Raw genomic sequence first — 12747 nt, 5'->3', positions numbered from 1 at the left:
CTGAGAGCACCTTCTAAAGCACATTGAAAATCTATATATGCACTTCTAGCTTAGATTTGAAAGCAAACACTTAAGCAGCACAAGGCCTGTTTCATACTAGGTTCTGTGGGCAAGCAGGGCACCTTATAATGGCCATGTCTAGAAACTGGCAGCCAGTGCACCTTATGAGCGTCGCAGAACTTATCATATTTCCTGAAATTTTTGACTAGTCATGCAGCGATATTCTGAATGCCTTGAAGTGTGTAAATAGGTGACTCTGTGAGGCCAATATAGCAAGTTAACGCATAATTCAATCTAGGAATGACTTCCTTAAAAGGTGTTTCATTCATTAGGGACATTGACAGATGTTAACAGGAGTTAAGGATTCTAATGAAAGCATATAAAGATTTTAGAGATTTAACTGGATACACATCGATTGTGGAGTCCGAGTTTAGGGAGGTAAGCAAGGAGAAAACCTCTTCCTTAGTCATTGGAAGAGCTGTGAGATGAGTAACAAAAAAGGGTGAAGGCTCGTAATCCAGCTGCAGGAAAGTAGATGAAACTGGGGTATATAATCATGAATGGCCTTTATCTTCTCATGAAAAAGGGACCAAATTGTCACACACCACATTTATGTGGTGCTTTGAAGGTCTGATTGTGTGTGTGTGTCTGTGTGTACATCCAATTTTGACTGATAGACTTACTCATTTGTAAAGTTTACAATTACCCCAGAAATGGGTGTCCTGATCTTTTGTGTTTTGCTAAATGGAAAGTATTATATTTTTTTTACATAAAAACGATGGATGGGGTTGCAGCTCTGTTTCCCATCTTGTGACCTTATCTGGATATTCCTAAACTGTCTCTAGCCTGTCCTACTCTCTAAAGAACAATACTTTTCTGTTTGTTAGGTTATTTTGCTGTTTTCTTTAGCACTAAATATGCATGCTGGCAGCTTCAAGAACCAGGAGAACAGACCGAGGTGAAATTAAAGGCCTCACTTAGAGTTTGACATAGGGGGGGGGGGGCTACACCATAACTCTGAGGTGTTTCAGCCCTGCCAAAGTCTCCATCCCCTGCTTTATTTACATTTGGCAGAAGGGCTGTATTTTCAGTAGTGAAGGCTCTGCTGGTGTTCACTTCTGGCCTGGCAGCCCATATGCCAAGGGGCAGCCAAATCACAATGATGGTCCAACCAAAATGAGGGCGTGGCTTCGATGAATCATTTTCCCTGCCTGAGGCATGGTGGATATAGGCAGGGAAAATATAAAATAGCCCCCACATGCAGGGAGAAAGCTCCCTGCACGCCATGCCACCTGTGTTAAGTACTCAGAAAACAAGATCAAAATTTCTCAAGGCAAAGAGGTTTGCTGAGTAAGTGCTTTATAAAAATAGTGCCAACTCAGAAGGCATTTTAGTGCTCTGAAGGTGGTACCACCGAAGCTGCTCTCACATCACAGATATCCCAGCCAGGCACATGCGTATCCCGAAGTAGGGTAAACTGTCCTCTGCCTGAGTGGCAGAGGCCATGGGCTTATTTCCCTGGCATATCTGCTGACTGTCCACCAGGTTCTAAATGTCCACCTACGCATGTTCTATAAGGTTACAGTAGGCAGGGCATTTGGCATATCAAACACATCTGGTTGTCTTCATACCTGGTAACCTCCAACTAACTCTCACAGTGTGAGAGGGAAGTAACAGGTGGGGGTAGGTTATTGCGCCCATAGCCTCCGCAACCATGAACATGCTTCGGAGGTGGGCGTGGCCATTGAGAAGGGAAAGGGCTTTGTGCATGCCACTATCCATGATCCACTCTAACCCTGCCCAGAAAAAAGGTGAAATCTGCCAGGAGAAAATTGCAAAGTCTGGTAATTGATACACAGCTCAGAATTTTGATCATTGCACATAGATCGGAACACAACTTTGAATCCGGTCTAAGTAAAGTCTACAGAAGTAAAGTTCATAGAAAGCAAGAATGGTGTATGTAAATTAAGGTTTACCTTACTTTCCACTCCCATTATTACGGCTTTACATTGTTTGCAGTGTTGACGAGTTTGAGTATCTTTAGACAAGCATTTGGCAAGGGGTAGCATACTACTCTCTGGAGTACCGGAGATAAAACTATGTTTATCATGTGGTCCTCTACATTGGAGTTTTTTTATGTTGTGTCAGGGCCAGAGTTATGCTCTTTATATGTTTCTTGCTATGCCACTGGGTGAAATTGAGGAGAAATTGAGTGAGGCAGTTTGCTTAAGCATTGAATTGTAATTGATGGTCAGAAGTGTGTGAGTTCAGTCCGGAGTATGGATGAGGTCTTGTAGTGTGCGGATATGGCTGAAACTGTAACATAAATAAGAGTATCTGAACTTACTCATGGTTTGGGGGGGGAAGTGTGAGGATAGATGTGGACAAACAAGCCAATACCTGCCATCTGTGGAGAGATCTGTGCATATTCCGGTGCAACCACATAGAATACAGAGTTAAGAAAGTGACAGAAGCTACCATTTGGAAGTTGACAACTCAGGGATTCAGGTACTTACAAGGCCCGAAAGTGTATCCAATGCACCCACAAATTGTACTGTCGAAGGAAAAATCCATATTAACTTCACAGTGCGACAGGGTCCACAAGACCCACAACACACGTTTCTTAAGGTAACAATTTCCAGTGATTTGGGAAATTGACAGTTATTGCGGGACTGTGGCACTAATTAGAATAATTGCTAAAACCTAAGGGCAAAATATATCACTTTGTCTTTCATTTTTTTGTTCAAAAAAATATCTGATGCTACTGGGTTCACAGCACAGTACTACACAATGGACAATACTGTATAATATCACTGCTTCTCTGTATTGCATTATGATGGAATCTTGCATTCTCTGTCTTCCGTAGCAGATAATGTGTGGTGAAGGACCTCTGCTGTGTATTTGTAGATATGATACCTGGCAAACACAAGGAGATGATGGACGAATGCTGAAACTTTTCAGACTCTATCCCCCCCCCCCCCCCTGGTCACAGATCTGGGTTGAATCCATCATCGTTCTTTAGCTCACTTTGCCACCTCAGTTCAGACCCAGATATATGCAAATCAGTCTTTACCCTGTGCCAAATGGGAACAGTCCAGCCCGAACTGCCAAGCCAGGTCTTCCCTGGACCAGAAACAAGCATCCTGGGACCGGTTTCAGAGTAACACCCCTCAGCAGCCAGGCTAGCTTGAATCCAGTGGCAAAGTGAGAGAGGGACCTACGTCTCAGCATACCCTGCCAACTTGGGGCGAATATGATACCTGGGCCTTTAATGCCTGATGCTCTCTCCTTTCGTAGCCCACCATGTTCCAGATTACAACTTTACTGTGCAATTATGAGCTAAACCTCATGGAATGGGGACTTTAATTGCACACACAGATTTACCAGGTGGTATTATGCAGGCTATTTCCTTTTCCATGTGGCTTTACGCACACATTTACTACCTGCTCTGAGCAAGTGGTAAAATTGTACAGGTAAGTGTGCAGGGTCTGTTGTAAGGTGTGTTTGGAGAAAGTGGGTATGGAGGGTGAAGACAGGACTGGAGAATGGTGTCTAGCAGGAGTGTGTGTGTAATGCCTAAATACTTGCCGGCCTGAGGGTAGAGGGCTTCGAAGGGGTCTGAGCTACTATGCATCCTTTTCCCAGAGAGATTTTACTTGCTAGATTTTCCAGCGGGTAGAATCGGGTTCATGTAAATCAGGAGCAGGAACACTGGACCTGTTATTATTGTGCGGAATGGAATTCTACACAGGGTTTCCATTCTGTACCGTCCCTGTTGGGGCCTTTGCAAGTGAGCTGAATAGACAGAACGTGACACTATGAGGCATGTGATACAGTGAAGAAAAAAACCTGCTGTCCCTGCAGTCGCTTTTGGTGGTTGAAATGTGCAGGATCTGTTGGGAGTGACATTCCCAATAAAGCAGACTTCAGTTGCCTCTAGCTGAAGATGAAGAGAGAGAGTCAGCAAATCTAAAGCTGTTTGGCAGCCAGTACATGTCTTTAGTTAATGGAGTCATTTGAGGCTTCATGGTGACTAAGATGATTTTTTCTGAGATGTAATGTAAGGGTTTTATCAGCCGTGTTCTCTGGTGGAAATTTATCTTTAAAAAAGTTGCATTACTTACAGTGTGACTACATATTGCTAAAAATATATATATTTTTAACACAGTTGTTTTTATCTTAAACAATAAGGGGCTGAATATGAATCAATCAAAGACATTTCTAGAGCGCACTACATACCCATAGGGTCTCAAGGCGCTGGGGGTAGGGGGGTGCCGCTACTGCTCGAACAGCCAGGTCTTCAGCTTCTTCCTGAAGGAGAGGTGGTCTTGGGTCAGGCGCAGGTCGGTCGGGAGGGAGTTCCAGGTCTTGGCGGCCAGGTAGGAGAAGGACCTTCCTCCTGTAGTCGCTCTTCGGATGCGGGGGACCGCGGCGAGGGCGTGGTTGGCTGAACGGAGGTGGCGTTTGGGAGCGTAGAAGTTGATTCGGCTGTTGAGGTAGCTCGGGCCTTGGTCGTGTAGGGCTTTGTGTGCGTGGGTGAGGAGGCGGAAGGTGATTCTTTTGTTGACGGGGAGCCAGTGTAGGTCTCTCAGATGTCCGGAGATGTGGCTGGTTCGTGGGATGTCGAGGATGAGTCTGGCTGAGGCGTTCTGGATCCGCTGGAGTCTCTTCTGGAGCTTGGCGGTGGTACCGGCGTAGAGGGCGTTGCCGTAGTCCAGTCGGCTAGTGACGAGGGCCTGGGTGACGGTCTTCCTGGTCTCGGTGGGGATCCACCAGAAGATCTTCCGTAGCATGCGTAGGATGTTGAAGCACGCAGAGGAGACGTTGTTGACTTGTCTGGTCATGGAGAGGGAGGAGTCCAGGATGAAGCCCAGGTTGCGTGCATGGTCTGTCGGTTTGGGTGCGGTGCCCAGGGCGGGAGGCCACCAGGAGTCGTCCCAGGCGGAGGGTGAAGAGCCCAGGATGAGGACCTCCGTCTTGTCTGAGTTCAGTTTCAGACGGCTGGTCGTCATCCACTCGGCTACCTCTTTCATCCCTTCGTGCAGGTTGGCTCTTGCGGCGGCGGGGTCGTTGGTCAGGGAGAGGATCAGCTGGGTGTCGTCGGCGTAGGAGATTATGCTGAGGTTGTGTTGGCGTGCGATGGCCGCGAGGGGGCTCATGTAGACGTTGAAGAGGGTGGGGCTCAGCGAGGATCCTTGGGGGACGCCGCAGATGACTTCGGTGGCCTCTGACTTGTACGGTGGTAGGCGGACTCTCTGTGTTCTTCCGTCGAGGAAGGAGATGATCCATTCCAGAGCCTTGTCCTGGATTCCGACGTTGCTGAGGCGCTGTACTAGGGTGCGGTGGCAGACAGTGTCGAATGCCGCGGAGAGGTCTAGGAGGATGAGGGCCGCTGTTTCTCCGTTGTCCATCAGGGCTCGGATGTCATCGGTGGCGGCGATGAGGGCGGTCTCGGTGCTGTGGTTGGCTCGGAAGCCAGACTGTGAGGGGTCGAGGGATCCATTCGTCTCGAGGAAGGCGGCCAGCTGCTTGTTGACGGTCTTCTCGATGACTTTGGCTGGAAACGGGAGGAGCGAGATGGGGCGGTAGTTCTTGAGTTCGGCGGGGAGGCGGGAGCGCGATCCAATCGGCTGTCGGGGGGCGGGGCCACGGGCTGTGGCGGCGGGAAACGCTGGAGCCGGCTTGGCGGCCCTCGGGTGGCTGGGGCGGCGGGAAAAGCAGGTGTGGGCTCGGCGGCCCTCGGGAGGCTGGGGCGGCGGGAAAAGCAGGTGTGGGCTCGGCGGCCCTCGGGAGGCTGGGGCGGCGGGAAAAGCAGTTGTGGGCTCGGCGGCCCTCGGGAGGCTGGGGCGGCGGGAAAAGCAGGTGTGGGCTCGGCGGCCCTCGGGAGGCTGGTGCAGCGGGAAAAGCAGGTGTGGGCTCGGCGGCCCTCGGGAGGCTGGTGCAGCGGGAGCGGCAGCAGGCACAGGAGCGTGGGGGTGACCAGGCCGAAGGCGCTGTGGTCACTCCCTAGAACTTGGTCTGGCTCCCCTTAAGAAAGGAGCCGGTCGGGAGGGTCTGCGGGGAGGCGGGAGCGCGATCCAATCGGCTGTCGGGGGGCGGGGCCACGGGCTGTGGCGGCGGGAAACGCTGGAGCCGGCTTGGCGGCCCTCGGGTGGCTGGGGCGGCGGGAAAAGCAGGTGTGGGCTCGGCGGCCCTCGGGAGGCTGGGGCGGCGGGAAAAGCAGGTGTGGGCTCGGCGGCCCTCGGGAGGCTGGGGCGGCGGGAAAAGCAGGTGTGGGCTCGGTGGCCCTCGGGAGGCTGGGGCGGCGGGAAAAGCAGGTGTGGGCTCGGCGGCCCTCGGGAGGCTGGGGCGGCGGGAAAAGCAGGTGTGGGCTCGGCGGCCCTCGGGAGGCTGGTGCAGCGGGAAAAGCAGGTGTGGGCTCGGCGGCCCTCGGGAGGCTGGGGCGGCGGGAGCGGCAGCAGGCACAGGAGCGTGGGGGTGACCAGGCCGAAGGCGCTGTGGTCACCCCCACGTGTTGCCGTCTTTAGACTGCAAAACTCACAGTAATGGTTCATCCGCTGCCGCACCTGCGTTTTGTCTGCTGTATTACGACTTTGGTGGTTGGACCGCCACTGGACCATTGCAACCGCCAGGGAACCGCATTCCCTGGTGGTGGCACAGCAGATTGGGGCAGCAATATGCTTAAGCATATTCTGAGTTTCCCCACCGCCAGCCTTTTTATAGTGGTGAGCCGGCTAGGAGATGTCTGTGGGGTCCATGGGGCCCCCTATCCCCCTTTGGGTGCTCTTTAAAAAAAAGCTCATATTAATACAGAGGGTAGGGGAGTTTAGCTGTTGCAAGTATATAAATACCTCAGCACATCTTCTCAAACCCCTCTTTCTTAAAATGGGAATTAAAAATCTCTTAGTATAAACATTAAAGGGACAAAAGAGGAAGCAAGCTCTGGGGGGAGGACTGGTCACATGGGCAGATTAACACTTTGCTTGGATCAAATAGGCAGACGGGGAAACCCAGGTGCCACCTCACAAACCCGTGTCTAAATCTTGTTAAAAGGACTCTGTCCCAAGTATTATCAATCCGTTCTAAATACTGCTCCATTATAAGGGGGGTTTGCAGCTTCGCATAATCCCGGGCTGTTGACTTTAGTGTTACAATTTTCACTCTGTTTCATAGTTTTAAACAGCTTCCTGACCCAGGCAAGGTCAGAGTTAGACATAGTAGTGGGGTTAGAGAAAAATTCTGGCCTCTCTAAGTTAGTAATTTCCCACTTAAGCTATTGGAGCCAAGGGACTTTCAGACCCCTATCACAAGTGACACAGTCGAGCATGACCTCGCTATGAAAGCCAGCATTTGGATTCACCCATGCACACCACAGCATGAGGGGGACCATTTGGATGCTGTCTTCCACATACACAACCCCAAGCTCTTGGTGCACAACAAAGGTTGAGCATGCTGGGGGGCTCCCGAGTGGCAGCACAAAACCCTGTTCCCTTCAACATGAAGGGAAATCATATTTAAAGATAAAAACAGAGACCGTCGCCATATAGAAGAATGGGTAGACATTTAGTCCTATATACCTCCACCAAGAGGGCCACTGGTTTTCTTCCAATGCATGAGGCCAAGTTGTAAATATATCCAGCTGCTCTAACAAATCTCTGGCAAGCCTTGAGCTTACAGGGACCTCAGTTCCCCTGGTGTCAAATACAGTGCCTAAATATGGAAAATCTTGGGTAGAAGCAACAGGATGGCCTTGGAGGTACACACTCTTCATCTTATGAGACTTGGGGGCCACAAACCATAGAACAAGTTTTAGAGAGATTAGTAACCGGACCCAAGGACCCCATAAAGCTAACAAATTCCTGGAACAGGATATTTAAGCCATTAAAGATTTCATTACAAGACCGGAGGCTACCGTTATGCAAATACTTATGCAAATACTTTTATTTGCTACCCAACATTCAGCCCTTTAAAGAATGTAAATACACCATAATAATAAATAGAACATTAGCAACATCATAAGGAGACAGTGCACACTCCCACCTTCCTCTTTTGTTCGCTGCTCTGACACAGATAAGTACATCTTTCTCATTCGTGGCATACTTTCCTTAACTGTAATTATATATGCCTTGATATTGATTATGTATTACGTTATTTTAGTGAGCTGTTATTGCTTAGTATAAATAAGGACTTCTGTCCTACCTTGCCTTGTCATATTCTTGTTTTAAACCTTTTCGTTTCAGCTAGAAAACAATCGCTCCTGTCCAATTTATGGCGGGGGAGCCTAATGCCCTTTTCCGGCTCCAAAGCGCTGTTTGTCTTTGTGTTTTTACAAAAAAAAAAGGGAGACGGGACCAGAGCTTGAGTATTTTCAGACTTGTGCCTCCTAGCAACCTGCTCGGAGACGCGAGAGCGTGCGTCTAAGCCTCCCTTTCCCTTGGCAACGCAACGCTCCTTTCTGACTCTGTATTAGGTTACCTTGGTTACGCCTCCTCGAGTACGTAGCGGTGCCTGCCGAGCCGGAGCCTCTTTCCTCACGATCTTCCAATTTTTAAGAAAATAGCAGCAGATAACGCGATCGCCACCTAGTGACCACTCACCCATGCTGCACCCTGATCATTTAGTATATTTCCATTGAAAGTAAGGAAACCTGACGCCGAAGAAACTATGGCGCTGTTTTGAAGTCCGATACTGCACAACTGTGAGTAAGCCCTTTAAAGGGCACTTTATTCCTTAATTTTACCTCAAGATATCTTGAGTTAAAGATGGATCATGACGCTAATAATCCTCAGCCCCGTAAGGAGCTCTTGGGTAATAACCTGAAAAGGTTTATTGAGGGAGAACTTAAATCCTCCGTTAGACGTAAAGGAAGCGGTTGACGCCGCTCTAACCAAGAGAAAGAGAGTGCCCTCTGTTGAAGAGATTTACTTCTCTCTCTCAGACGGGAATTCTCCCTCTACATCAGGTCCAAAAAAAGGGGTAAAGTACCTCAAAAAAATAATATGAATGAGGCATTCACCCATGCAGTGGAGATTGGTAGCCCTCGCGCTACAATAGATGCTGGTTCTCATGGCAGCACGATAGAGAAATCCTAATTTCTTGGGACTGAGAGAAGAGGTGCCCATAGCGGCATGATAGAACGCAGTATCCTTTACTGTACAAATGATTTTAGGATAATTCCTTACATATCCATCACAAAAGCACAGATTATGAGGACATAGAGATGGATGAGTTCATTTTCGATCCTCAGGATACTCTAAAGGATCTTGATGAGGACTTGGATCAGCCTTCCACCTCATCCTCTGTTGTCAAAGACCCCCTTGGTGGGGAAATGTTCAATCCTACTACTATACGTCACTCCCACAGCACCGAATGGTGGCCAATGGATCACGTGGGAAAATACCTATCTCAGTGGGTGAAGGAACCCCTGGATAGAGATGCACGCAACCTACTGCAGAATGAGTGCCCTCGCCCCTCCTCGGAGGACAAGGCTTGCACCACCCCCAATCTTGACCCCAAGTTAATCACCTTCCTATTCAAATTTGGGAGAGACCCCTGGAAGGGAATCGAAAAATGCCTGAAGCAATGTCAGGACAAACTACTTGATGTATTTGTACCTTTATCCAAGATCCTTAATATGACCGAAGCAGCTTGGACCAACAATACCCCGGTCAACATCGAGCTTCTGAGAGGTTGGTCGCAACAAGCAATCTGCTTTGTTGGTAATGCCAATGCCAACCTGATTACCGAGCGCCGAAAAGCGGTTCTCCTGAGAATGAACCCCAACCTCGCCGACCTATCTGCTAAAGAGAACATGTGCGATGCTAAGGGACTCCTATTTGGTGAGAACTTTCTTAGATCTCTGGGCAAGTATGTGTCCACCTTCAAAGCGTTCAGTAAGGCACAGTCAAACATGCGCAGAGTTTTTGGAGGTCGCCCACTTTTTGGAAGGGCTGTCAGCCACGGCTCTTACAGGTTCCAATTGTATCCTCACAATAAAAGAGGCTCCACCAATAGAGGCTATAGCTACAACTCAAATTTCTACCCCCAGAGAAGAAGGGGATCAAGAGACCGCGGTGGCAGACCAAGATCCACCAATCAATCCTACCAAGGTAAGCCTGGAGTTTTCTTTCCCATCAAAGGTGGCAGGAAGAGTGAAACATTTTCCTCACAATTGGTCACTAGTTACTCAAGACCACTGGGTTCTAGAAACTGTAATTGGTTTCAAGATAGATTTTTGGCAAGAGTCATTTCAAGAAAGAATTCCAAGGGAAATGACCCTAGACAAAGAAAATTCAAAACTGATAGAACTGAAGATTTCCCAAATGTTAGACAAGGGAGCCATTATGAAGATCCCCTTATCAGAGATTTCGAAGGGTTTTTAAGTACTATCTTTCTAGTCCAGAAGAAGGACAAAGGTTGGCGTCCCGTCATAAACCTAAAATATTTGAACAGCTTTCTAACATACAGGCACTTCAAGATGGAGGGTATCCATCTTTTGAGAGATATTTTGCAAGCCAAGGATTGGCTGGCAAAACTGGACCTCAAAGAAACCTATTTTATGATACCCATGGACGCGGACTGTCGAAAGTACCTTCGTTTTACTTGGAAAGGAGCTCTCTATCAGTTCCAATGTCTCCCATTTCGGCCTGTCCTCAGCATCTTGGTGTTTCACCAAGGTCCTGCGGCCAGTGGGCAGTCATCTCTGACAGAGAGGGGTTCGCCTAATAATCTACCTGGATGATATCCTCATTATGTCTCAAGACAAATTGGAAATACAGAAACATTTACAAATGACTGTAGACCTCCTTCGAGATCTGGGGTTCATCATAAATATAGAGAAATCTATCATGGTCCCGACAAAAGAGTTGGAATTCCTAGGTTTCCAGGTAAATACTATTCTCTCAAATGTTATCCTTCCCCACAAAAAGGTTACCAAGATAAAGAAATATGTCTCGCTCATCCTATCAAAAGAATCAATCCGTCTCAAAAACCTAGTCAGGGTTCTAAGTCTCCTGCCATCCTCTATTCAAGCTATTTCTCCCGGTCCTCTCCATTACAGAGGCCTGCAAAGACTAAAAGCTTTAGGCCTGAGGAAAGGCCTGTGGAACGAAGACTCAGAAGATCTTCACTGGTGGTTGAAAAACCTTCAAGCATGGAATGGGAAAGCTATTTTCGGAAATGTGCCAGAATATACTCTAAAATCGGATGCGAACAATTGCGGTTGGGGTGCTTGCCTAAACAATTTAGAGACCGGGGGAGGTGGTCCTTAGAGGAGCAATCCCTTCACATAAACTCTCTGGAGGTGTTAGCAGCTCTGAACGCGCTGATGAGCTTCAAAGAGTTGTTAAAGAACTCCAACACCTTAATCCGCTTGGACAATTTTTTGGCTGTCTCATATATAAATCGCCTGGGGGCATGAGATCCAAGAATCTCTCGGATATTGCCAAGCAGATATGGTATTTCTGTTGTGATCAAAAGATTACTCTCAGGGCGGAATTCATTCCTGGAATTCAGAATCTGAGAGCAGACTGGAATTCTCGTTTCCTCCACGATTCCAGCGATTGAATTTCTCCATTCCTGGGAGGGGATCAAGGGTTATGCCTTTCCCCCGTTCTCAATGATTCTGAGATTGTTGTGGAAAGTGAGGCTGGAGCCATGCTCCATCATTCTTGTAACACACTTTTTGAAATCCCAGGTTTGGTTTCCCTGGGTAATGGAGTTAGCAGTGGACTTCCCACGGCTGATCCCATCATCCTTAGGCCTACTCCAGGGTCCGGATGGAGAAGAACATCCTTTGGTTCTCGAAGGGAGGATAAACCTTCTTGTTTGGAGGCTTTCAGGAATTCAGGTAGATATTCTGACATTTCAGGCGAAGCTAAAAGCCTTTTGGGAGATTCATGGGCACCAGGTATCAGGAAAAGGTACAGGGGTGTTTGGAGAAAGTTGTCTTGTTGGTGCCTGGAAAGGGATTTGGATCCCGTACAGAGCTCTCTACAACAGGTAGCTAATTATCTTGCCCATCTCTTTGAGTCAGGTCTCTCTTATAGAACCATCAACTGCAATTTCGTCAGGCCATGCCTTGATTAATAACCTTGCTATTGGTAGCAACCCTTTAATCAAAAGGGTTATGAAAGGTATTAGGTTAAGGAGACCCCCTAAGGCTCGTTACGAATCCTTTTGGGACATTAACCTTATCTTTAATCTCTTCAATTCCAGGCCTGTCAACAATTTACTCTCCATTAAAAGGATCTCCATGAAACTGACAACTCTCTTGTACCTGATTTTTTTAGAAGGGTCTCAAACATTAGAGTTTTGGAACTTTCTAATAGGTTCTACTCCTCAGAAGGTGTTCACTTTGATATTTGGAAAAGAACTAAAATAATGTCAGAGTCTATCTTCTATCCCTTTTTTCATGAGTGTGAAAAACTGTGTGTTGTGAATTGCATGAAGTGTTATGAAAATAGGATTTCAACGTTTAGACCTGTTGGCTCTGATCAACTTCTCCTATCATATGTTAGTCCTTTTAGACCTGTTTCTTCAGCTAACTTTGCCAGCTGGATCTGTATTACTATGCATGAGGCTGGCATAGATCTCTCTAGATTTGGAACTCACTCTTCTAGGGGAGCAATGGCTAGTAAAGTATATTGGGCTGGGGGATCCCTAGCTGAAATACTTAAAGCAGCAGATTGGTCTAATGCTGGTACCTTTTCAAAGTTCTATTTGAGACCAATAGAGCATGTTAGCAGT

Source organism: Triturus cristatus, chromosome 9 (genome assembly GCF_964204655.1).
Source record: "Triturus cristatus chromosome 9, aTriCri1.1, whole genome shotgun sequence".
In the NCBI taxonomy this organism is placed as follows: Eukaryota; Metazoa; Chordata; class Amphibia; order Caudata; family Salamandridae; genus Triturus; species Triturus cristatus.
The sequence above is the reverse complement of the archived record's forward strand: the minus strand, read 5'-3'. Positions refer to the sequence as shown.